At 41.0% G+C, this 10,161-nt stretch overlaps 1 pseudogene; it reads left to right on the top strand.

Moving 5' to 3' along the window:
* Positions 1-7,537: 7,537 nt before the first annotated feature.
* On the top strand, positions 7,538-9,637 carry LOC101143173 (MOB-like protein phocein; annotated as a pseudogene).
* The last annotated feature ends 524 nt before the right edge of the window (positions 9,638-10,161 follow it).

Raw genomic sequence — 10,161 nt, 5'->3', positions numbered from 1 at the left:
ACACTCCCCTAGAATATTTCAAATGATGTCACAGGGTGTACACCCCTGATGACATTAGGAGGAACATCTCCCTAGGATATCATGAATAATATCACAGGGTGTACACCCAGTGAGATATTAGGAGTAATATCTTCCTAGGATATTACAAATAATGTTAAAGGGTGTACACCTCTGTGATATTAGTAGTAACGTCTCCCTAGGATATTACGAATAATATTACAGGGTGTACAGCCCCTGTGATATGAGGAGCAACACTTCTATAGGATATTACAGAGTCAAGCCAAGATGGCCGAATAGGAACAGCTCTGGTCTACAGCTCCCAGCATGAGCGACGCAGAAGACAGGTGATTTCTGCATTTCCATCTGAGGTACCGGGTTCATCTCACTAGGGAGTGCCAGACAGTGGGCGCAGGTCAGTGGGTGCAGCGCACCGTGGGTGAGCCGAAGCAGGGCGAGGCATTGCCTCACTTGGGAAGCGCAAGGGGTCAGGGAGTTCCCTTTCCTAGTCAAAGAAAGAGGTGACAGATGGCACCTGGAAAATCGGGTCACTCCCACCGTAATACTGCGCTTTTCCGACAGGCTTAAAAAACGATGCACCAGGAGATTATATCCCACACCTGGCTCGGAGGGTCTTACGCCCACGGAGTCTTGCTCATTGCTAGCACAGCAGTCTGAGATCAAACTGCAAGGCAGCAGCGAGGCTGGGGGAGGGGCGCCCACCATTGCCCAGGCTTGCTTAGGTAAACAAAGCAGCGGGGAAGCTCGAGCTGGGTGGAGCCCACCACAGCTCAAGGAGGCCTGCCTGCCTCTGTAGGCTCCACCTCTGAGGGCAGGGCACAGACAAACAAAAAGACAGCAGTAACCTCTGCAGACTTAAATGTCCCTGTCTGACAGCTTTGAAGACAGCAATGGTTCTCCCAGCACGCAGCTGGAGATCTGAGGACAGGCAGACTGCCTCCTCAAGTGGGTCCCTGACCCCTGACACCCAAGCAGCCTAACTGGGAGGCACCCCCCAGTAGGGGCAGACTGACACCTCACACGGCCAAGTACTCCTCTGAGACAAAACTTCCAGAGGAACGATCAGACAGCAGCATTCGCGGTTCATGAAACTCCCCTGTTCTGCAGCCACCGCTGCTGGTACCCAGGCAAACAGGGTCTGGAGTGGACCTCTAGCAAACTCCAACAGACCTGCAGCTGAGGGTCCTGTCTGTTAGAAGGAAAACTAACAAACAGAAAGGACATCCACACCAAAAACCCATCTGTACATCACTATCATCAAAGACAAAAAGTAGATAAAACCACAAAGATGGGGAAAAAACAGAGCAGAAAAACTGGAAACTCTAAAAAGCAGAGCACCTCTCCTCCTCCAAAGGAACGCAGCTTCTCACCAGCAATGGAACAAAGCTGGATGGTGAATGACTTTGACGAGTTGAGAGAAGAAGGCTTCAGACGATCAAACTACTCTGAGCTACAGGAGGAAATTCAAACCAAAGGCAAAGAAGTTGAAAACTTTGAAAAAAATTTAGACGAATGTATGACTAGAATAACCAATACAGAGAAGTGCTTAAAGGAGCTGACGGAGCTGAAAGCCAAGGCTTGAGAACTACGTGAAGAATGCAGAAGCCTCAGGAGCTGATGCAATCAACTTGAAGAAAGGATATCAGTGATGGAAGATGAAATGAATGAAATGAAGCGAGAAGGGAAGTTTAGAGAAAAAAGAATAAAAAGAAACGAACAAAGCCTCCAAGGAATATGGGACTATGTGAAAAGACCAAATCTACGTCTGACTGGTGTACCTGAAAGTGACGAGGAGAATGGAACCAAGTTGGAAAACACTCTGCAGGTTATTATCCAGGAGAACTTCCCCAATCTAGCAAGGAAGGTCAACATTCAGATTCAGGAAATACAGAGAACGCCACAAAGATACTCCTCGAGAAGAGCAACTCCAAGACACATAATTGTCAGATTCACCAAAGTTGAAATGAAGGAAAAAATGTTAAGGGCAGCCAGAGAGAAAGGTTGGGTTACCCACAAAGGGAAGCGCATCGGACTAACAGCGGATCTCTCGGCAGAAACTCTACAAGCCAGAAGAGAGTGGGGGCCAATATTCAACATTCTTAAAGAAAAGAATTTTCAACCCAGAATTTCATATCCAGCCAAACTAAGCTTCAAAAGTGAAGGAGAAATAAAATACTTTACAGACAAGCAAATGCTGAGAGATTCTGTCACCACCAGGCCTGCCCTAAAACAGCTCCTGAAGGAAGCACTAAACATGGAAAGGCACAACCGGTACCAGCCGCTGCAAAATCATGCCAAATTGTAAAGACCATTGAGGCTGGGAAGAAACTGCATCAACTAACAAGCAAAATAACCAGCTAACATCATAATGACAGGATCAAATTCACACATAACAATATTAACTTTAAATGTAAATGGACTAAATGCTCCAATTAAAAGACACAGACTGGCAAATTGGATAAAGAGTCAAGACCCATCAGTGTGCTGTATTCAGGAAACCCATCTCACGTACAGAGACACACACAGGCTCAAAATAAAAGGATGGAGGAAGATCTACCAAGCAAATGGAAAACAAAAAAAGGCAGGGGTTGCAATCCTAGTCTCTGATAAAACAGACTTTAAACCAACAAAAATCAAAAGAGACAAAGAAGGCCATTACGTAATAGTAAAGGGATCAATTCAACAAGAAGAGCTAACTATCCTAAATATATATGCACCCAATACAGGAGCACCCAGATTCATAAAGCAAGTCCTGAGTGACCTACAAAGAGACTTAGACTCCCACACAATAATAATAGGAGACTTTAACACTCCACTGTCAACATTAGACAGGTCAATGAGACAGAAAGTTAACAAGGATACCCGGGAATTGAACTCAGCTCTGCACCAAGCGGACCTAATAGACATCTACAGAACTCTCCACCCCAAATCAACAGAATATACATTTTTCTCAGCACCACACCACACCTATTCCAAAATTGGCCATATAGTTGGAAGTAAAGCTCTCCTCAGCAAATGTAAAAGATTAGACATTATTACAAACTGTCTCTCAAACCACAGTGCAATCAAACTAGAACTCAGGATTAAGAAACTCACTCAAAACCGCTCAACTACATGGAAACTGAACAACCTGCTCCTGAATGACTACTGGGTACATAATGAAATGAAGGCAGAAATAAAGATGTTCTTTGAAACCAATGAGAACAAAGACACAACATACCAGAATCTCTGGGACACATTCAAAGCAGTGTGTAGAGGGAAATTTATAGCACTAAATGCCCACAAGAGAAAGCAGGAAAGATGCAAAATTGACACCCTAACATCACAATTAAAAGAACTAGAAAAGGAAGAGCAAACACATTCAAAAGCTAGCAGAAGGCAAGAAATAACTAAAATCAGAGCAGAACTGAAGGAAATAGAGACACAAAAAACCCTTCAAAAATTAATGAATCCAGGAGCTGGTTTTCTGAAAGGATCAACAAAATTGATAGACTGCTAGCAAGACTAATAAAGAAGAAAAGAGAGAAGAATCAAATAGACGCAATAAAAAATGATAAAGGAGGTATCACCACCGATCCCACAGAAATACAAACTGCCATCAGAGAATACTACAAACACCTCTACGCAAATAAACTAGAAAATCTAGAAGAAATGGATAAATTCCTCAACACATACACCCTCCCAAGACTAAACCAGGAAGAAGTTGAATCTCTGAATAGACCAATAACAGGCTCTGAAATTGTGGCAACAATCAATAGCTTACTAACGAAAATGAGTCCAGGACCAGATGGATTCACACCCGAATTCTACCAGAGGTACAAGGAGGAACTGGTACCATTCCTTCTGAAACTATTCCAATCAATAGAAAAAGAGGGAATCCTCCCTAACTCATTTTATGAGGCCAGCATCATCCTGATACCAAAGCCGGGCAGAGACACAACCAAAAAAGAGAATTTTAGACCAATATCCTTGATGAACATCGATGCAAAAATCCTCAATAAAATACTGGCAAACCGAATCCAGCAGCACATCAAAAAGCTTATCCACCATGATCAAGTGGGCTTCATCCCTGGGATGCAAGGCTGGTTCAATATACGCAAATCAATAAATGTAATCCAGCATATAAACAGAACCAAAGACAAAAACCACATGATTATCTCAATAGATGCAGAAAAGGCCTTTGACAAAATTCAACAACGCTTCATGCTAAAAACTCTCAATAAATTAGGTATTGATGGGACGTATCTCAAAATAATAAGAGCTATCTATGACAAACCCACAGCCAATATCATACTGAATGGGCAGAAATTGGAAGCATTCCCTTTGAAAACTGGCACAAGACAGGGATGCCCTCTCTCACCACTCCTATTCAACATAGTGTTGGAAGTTCTGGCCAGGGCAATTAGGCAGGAGAAGGAAATAAAGGGTATTCAATTAGGAAAAGAGGAAGTCAAATTGTCCCTGTTTGCAGATGACATGATTGTATATCTAGAAAACCACATCGTCTCAGCCCAAAATCTCCTTAAGCTGATAAGCAACTTCAGCAAAGTCTCAGGATACAAAATCAATGTACAAAAATCACAAGCATTCTTATACACAAATAACAGACAAACAGAGAGCCAAATCATGAGCGAACTCCCATTCACAATTGCTTCAAAGAGAATAAAATACCTAGGAATCCAACTTACAAGGGACGTGAAGGACCTCTTCAAGGAGAACTACAAACCACTGCTCAATGAAATAAAAGAGGATACAAACAAATGGAAGAACATTCCATGCTCTTGAGTAGGAAGAATCAATATTGTGAAAATGGCCATACGGCCCAAGGTAATTTATAGATTCAATGCCATCCCCATCAAGCTACCAATGGCTTTCTTCACAGAATTGCAAAAAACTACTTTAAAGTTCATATGGAACCAAAAAAGAGCCCGCATCACCAAGTCAATCCTAAGCCAAAAGAACAAAGCTGGAGGCATCACACTACCTGACTTCAAACTATACTACAAGGCTACAGTAACCAAAACAGCATGGTACTGGTACCAAAACAGAGATATAGATCAATGGAACAGAACAGAGCCCTCAGAAATAACGCCACGTATCTACAACTATCTGATCTTTGACAAACCTGAGAAAAACAAGAAATGGGGAAAGGATTCCCTATTTAATAAATGGTGCTGGGAAAACTGGCTAGCCATATGTAGAAAGCTGAAACTGGATCCCTTCCTTACACCTTATACAAAAAATTAATTCAAGATGGATTAAAGACTTAAACGTTAGACCTAAAACCATAAAAACCCTAGAAGAAAACCTAGGCATTACCATTCAGGACATAGGCATGGGCAAGGACTTCATGTCTAAATCACCAAAAGCAGTGGCAACAAAAGCCAAAATTCACAAACGGGATCTAATTAAACTAAAGAGCTTCTGCACAGCAAAAGAAACTACCATCAGAGTGAACAGGCAACCTACAAAATGGGAGAAAATTTTCGCAACCTACTCATCTGACAAAGGGCTAATATCCGGAATCTACAATGAACTCAAACAAATTTACAAGAAAAAAACAAACAACCCCATCAAAAAGTGGGCCAAGGACATGAACAGACACCTCTCAAAAGAAGACATTTATGCAGCCAAAAGACACATGAAAAAATCCTCACCATCACTGGCCATCAGAGAAATGCAAATCAAAACCACAATGAGATACCATCTCACACCAGTTAGAATGGCAATCATTAAAAAGTCAGGAAAAACAGGTGCTGGAGAGGATGTGGAGAAAAAGGAACACTTTTACACTGTTGGTGGGACTGTAAACTATTTCAACCATTGTGGAAGACAGTGTGGCGATTCCTCAGGGATCTAGAACTAGAAATACCATTTGACCCAGCCATCCCATTACTGGGTATATACCCAAAGGACTATAAATCATGCTGCTATAAAGACACATGCACAGGTATGTTTATTGCGGCACTATTCACAATAGCAAAGACTTGGAACCAATCCAAATGTCCAACAATGACAGACTAGATTAGGAAAATGTGGCACATATACACCATGGAATACTATGCAGCCATAAAAAATGATGAGCTCATGTCCTTTGTAGGGACATGGATAAAATTGGAAATCATCATTCTCAGTAAACTATCCCAAGAACAAAAAAGCAAACACCGCATATTCTCACTCATAGGTGGGAACTGAACAATGAGAACACATGGACACAGGAAGGGGAACATCACACTCTGGGGACTGTTGTGGGGTGGGGGGAGGGGGGAGGGATAGCTTTAGGAGATATACCTAATGCTAAATGATGAGTTAATGGGTGCAGCACACCAGCATGGCACATGTATACATATGTAACTAACCTGCACATTGTGCACATGTACCCTAAAACTTAAAGTATACTAATAATAAAATAAAATTTAAAAAAAAAAAAAGAGAAAAAGACTGGGCTCCATCATAATTTCAGAGTTCAAAGGCCTCACCCCACTGTTCTTACTTTCCTCCATTTTGTTTTTTTATTTTATTTATTTATTTTATTTTATTTTATTTTATTTTATTTTTATTTTTATTTTTATTTTTGACACACGATCTCACTCTTTTGCCCAGAATGGAGTAAGTGCAGGGTCGTGATCTTGGCTCACTGCAATCTCCACCTCCCAGGCTCAAGCGATCCTCCCACCTCAGCCTCCCAAGTAGGTGGGACCACAGGCATATGGGGCCATGCCCGGCTAATTTTTGAATTTTTTGTATAGACGGGATTTCACTATGTTGCCCCGGCTGAATGATTCCCCTTCTCCTAAAGGGCAGAGCCCTCTTTTGGCTTCGACTTCTCTTCACCAAAGCTCCTTGCTCTGAATTCTTGATGAAACCAATGTGACATTGCTTTGCTCCGTTAAAATGCATTAGAAAATGTGGAAACATGAAAAGATTTAAGCACCATTAAGCACACCGCTTTGTGATAATCTGATATGAACTTACCTCCTCGACTCTTCTGTGAACTCCATGAAAGCAGAACACTATCTTTTCTGTCCTGGTGTCTCTGCTTCTAGCCAGGTCCTGGAACCTAGTTGGTATTCAGGAGGTAGTGGTTGAATTGAATTCGAAACTGTTGAGCCCTCTTGCTTCACAGTTGTGGGGGCATGAGGACTAGGCCAGGGTTGGCACACAGGTCTCATTCTACTCATTAGGGAGCCATCTGAAGTAGATGAAACACAGAGACAGCAAGTTCAAGTCCTGGCTTTACACTAAATTAGGTTAGCTATTCTACATCTCGGACCGTCAGTCTCTTCATCTGTAAAATGAGATTAATCATACATTTTTTTCATGATGCTTTTACAGATTAGGAATACTAAAGTAAAAGAAATAGGAACTGAATAAATCGTATCTATCATCCTTATTACCCTCTGCCTCCATGTTTGTGTCTGGTCACCAGATATAGCCTCCTCATTCTTTTAGGGCAAGTAACTTGCCCCCATCCCCTGATGGGGCCTCCCAAACCTTCAGGCTGGTCAGGTCGAGACCTATGGTACTTGATCCCTGGAGGCAGAAAGTGACAGGAATCTGTGGCTCCCTTTCAGCTGTAACCAGTGTGGATCCTGCATTTAAACTCCCACACTCACCCCCGAGTTGTAGCCCTGGTTCTGGTCAATGGCTTGGCTTCCCATCCCAGTTCCAGCATCTTGGAATTAAGAGGCAGAAGGAAACACCGATTTTGTATTCCCTCCTTGCCCACACTGCAAAGATCCTTGATACAAGGTCTCAAATTCTCTACAAAATACTTCTACTAACAGAATCACCTCCAGCCCACGTCTCTCTGCTCCCAGAGGTGGCCCCATCCCATTCTTGGTCAGTCCTGGTTGTAAACAGGGTTTTCCTTTTATTATGAAAACCACCACCCTTGAAAGATCATCCACTGGTCCTAGTTCTGCTTTTTTTTTTTTTTTTTTTTTAGTCAGGTTCACACTCTTGTCGCCCAGGCTGAAGTGCAGTGGTGTGATCACAGCTCACTGCAGCCTCGACCTCCCAGGCTCAAGCTATCCTCCCACCTCAGCCTCCAGACTAGCTGGGACTATAGGCACACTTCACTGCACCCAGCTAATTTTTCGATGTTGTGTTGAGACGAGGTCTCACTATGTGTCCCAGGCTGGTCTCAAACTCCTGAGCTCAAGCCATTCTCCCACCTCAGCCTCCCAAAGTGTTGGTATTACAGGCGTGAGCCACCATGCCTGGCTCTAGTTTTGCTTTCTATAGTCACGTAAAACATAACATTTCATCTCCTAAATGATACTACGAGTCTCTAAAAGATGGTGGTCATTCCTCCCCTGTTATCTCTTTGGCATATGAGATGGAAAATTACCATGTAAACTTCACAAAGACACGTTTTTCAGTTTTACCTACTATGCCTTGCATAGTAGGTGCTCAATAAATATTTGCCAAATGAATGAATAAATAAATGAACCCCTATTATGTGCTTGATAATTCACTGGTCACTTTATATTCATTATCTCTAGTTATCACAAGCTCTCTAGGAAGAAATTACTAGTCCCATTTTATAGATATTATTTTGCATTTAAAGTAGGATCTTCTCTTCTGTATTCATCTTTATTTCATCTGTAATGTCAATTCTCCTTTTAAAATTCAGATAAAAGCAAGTGCTTTTTCTTTAAAATCCTTTAATAAATCCATTTTACTTCTAAAAAATTATTGGTACTCTTACTTATTAAATCGAGCCAATAGGCCCAGACGCTGACACTATGGTCATGATGGAGGGGGCAGCGTGCTGAGGCGGAACGGACTGGGCACAGGATTTTTATAATTGGCCTGACGAACACTTTGAAGAAATAGACAGTACACTAGCCGTTCAACAGTATATTCAACAGAACATAAGAGCAGATTGCTCCAATATTGACAAAATTCTTGAACCACCTGAAGGCCAAGATGAAAGTTATGGAAGTATGAACATTTAAGGGAATTCTGCCTTGAGCTAAACGGACTTGTTGTCAAACTTCAGAGTGAATGCCATCCAGATACTTGCACTCAAATGACAGCAACTGAACAATGGATTTTTCTTTGTGCAGCTCATAAAGCTCTGAAAGAGTGTCCTGCTATAGCCTATACCAGACATATATTTGATGGTGCTGCATGTCTTCTGAAGAGCAATAAATATTTTCCCAGCAAGGTTAGCATAAAGAAATAATCCGTAGCAAAACTAGGATCACTATACCTTAGGATTTACAGAATATTTTCACATGTTTATTTTCATCATTGGCAGATATTTGATGAATATGAAAAGGAAACATTTTTGTGTCATCGGTTTACTAAATTTGTGACGAATTAGATGAAATATAATTTGATGTCCAGAGATAACCTCATTGTACTAATTTTAGAAGAGGAAGTACAGGATTCAGTTTCTGGGGAAAGTGAAGCATGAAGGGAATCATGGAAAAATGTACTGATCACATAATTAACATTAATTATGTACTGTATATATCATTTTAGACACATCAATCATGTATCCATATTATAGCTTCTTCATTTAGTATAAGTTTTTGTATGCTGGGTTTGCCTTTTAAAATGGGAAATACTTTTTAAGTTATTCATAAGCTGTATATTCACCAGTGTGGCACTCATGGTTTTAGAATAAGATTAGTACTATCTGTTTATAATGCCTGTTAATAAAAGAATTTACAGTTGGGTAAAATTGCTGCTAAACAATCATTGGATCACAATCCTCATCAAACATACCCATCTACAAAAAAAATTGAGCGAGAGCTTGAGGTTTCACACAAGCCCTTTACTAAAGAGGTAAAAATGTTTTTCTTTGTTTCACCCTGAGTTTAGATATCCTCAAAAATTCTATAGTACGTAGTTTTGTCTTACCTGTTAACTTTCCTCGAATGAGATAAAGTGTTTTAAAAATCTGTTTATAGTTTTTGATATGCATATGTAATTATGCGTATTTCTAAATACAAATGCAAATGAAGCGTTAGTAATACTTAAATAATTTTACTGTGCTACATAAAGTATAACATACTTGGAAAGGATTTACCTTTCTGCAACAATGGACTGGTACATACAGGATGATGATAATGATAAGGCACATAAATGATGTTCCCACTGGAAACCTGCCCTGTCCACCTCTCATTT

The sequence above is a fragment of the Gorilla gorilla genome, chromosome 9 (assembly GCF_029281585.2).
Source record: "Gorilla gorilla gorilla isolate KB3781 chromosome 9, NHGRI_mGorGor1-v2.1_pri, whole genome shotgun sequence".
Lineage (NCBI taxonomy): Eukaryota > Metazoa > Chordata > Mammalia > Primates > Hominidae > Gorilla > Gorilla gorilla.
Note: the sequence above shows the minus strand (reverse complement) of the source record. Positions and strands in the feature narration are given on the sequence as shown.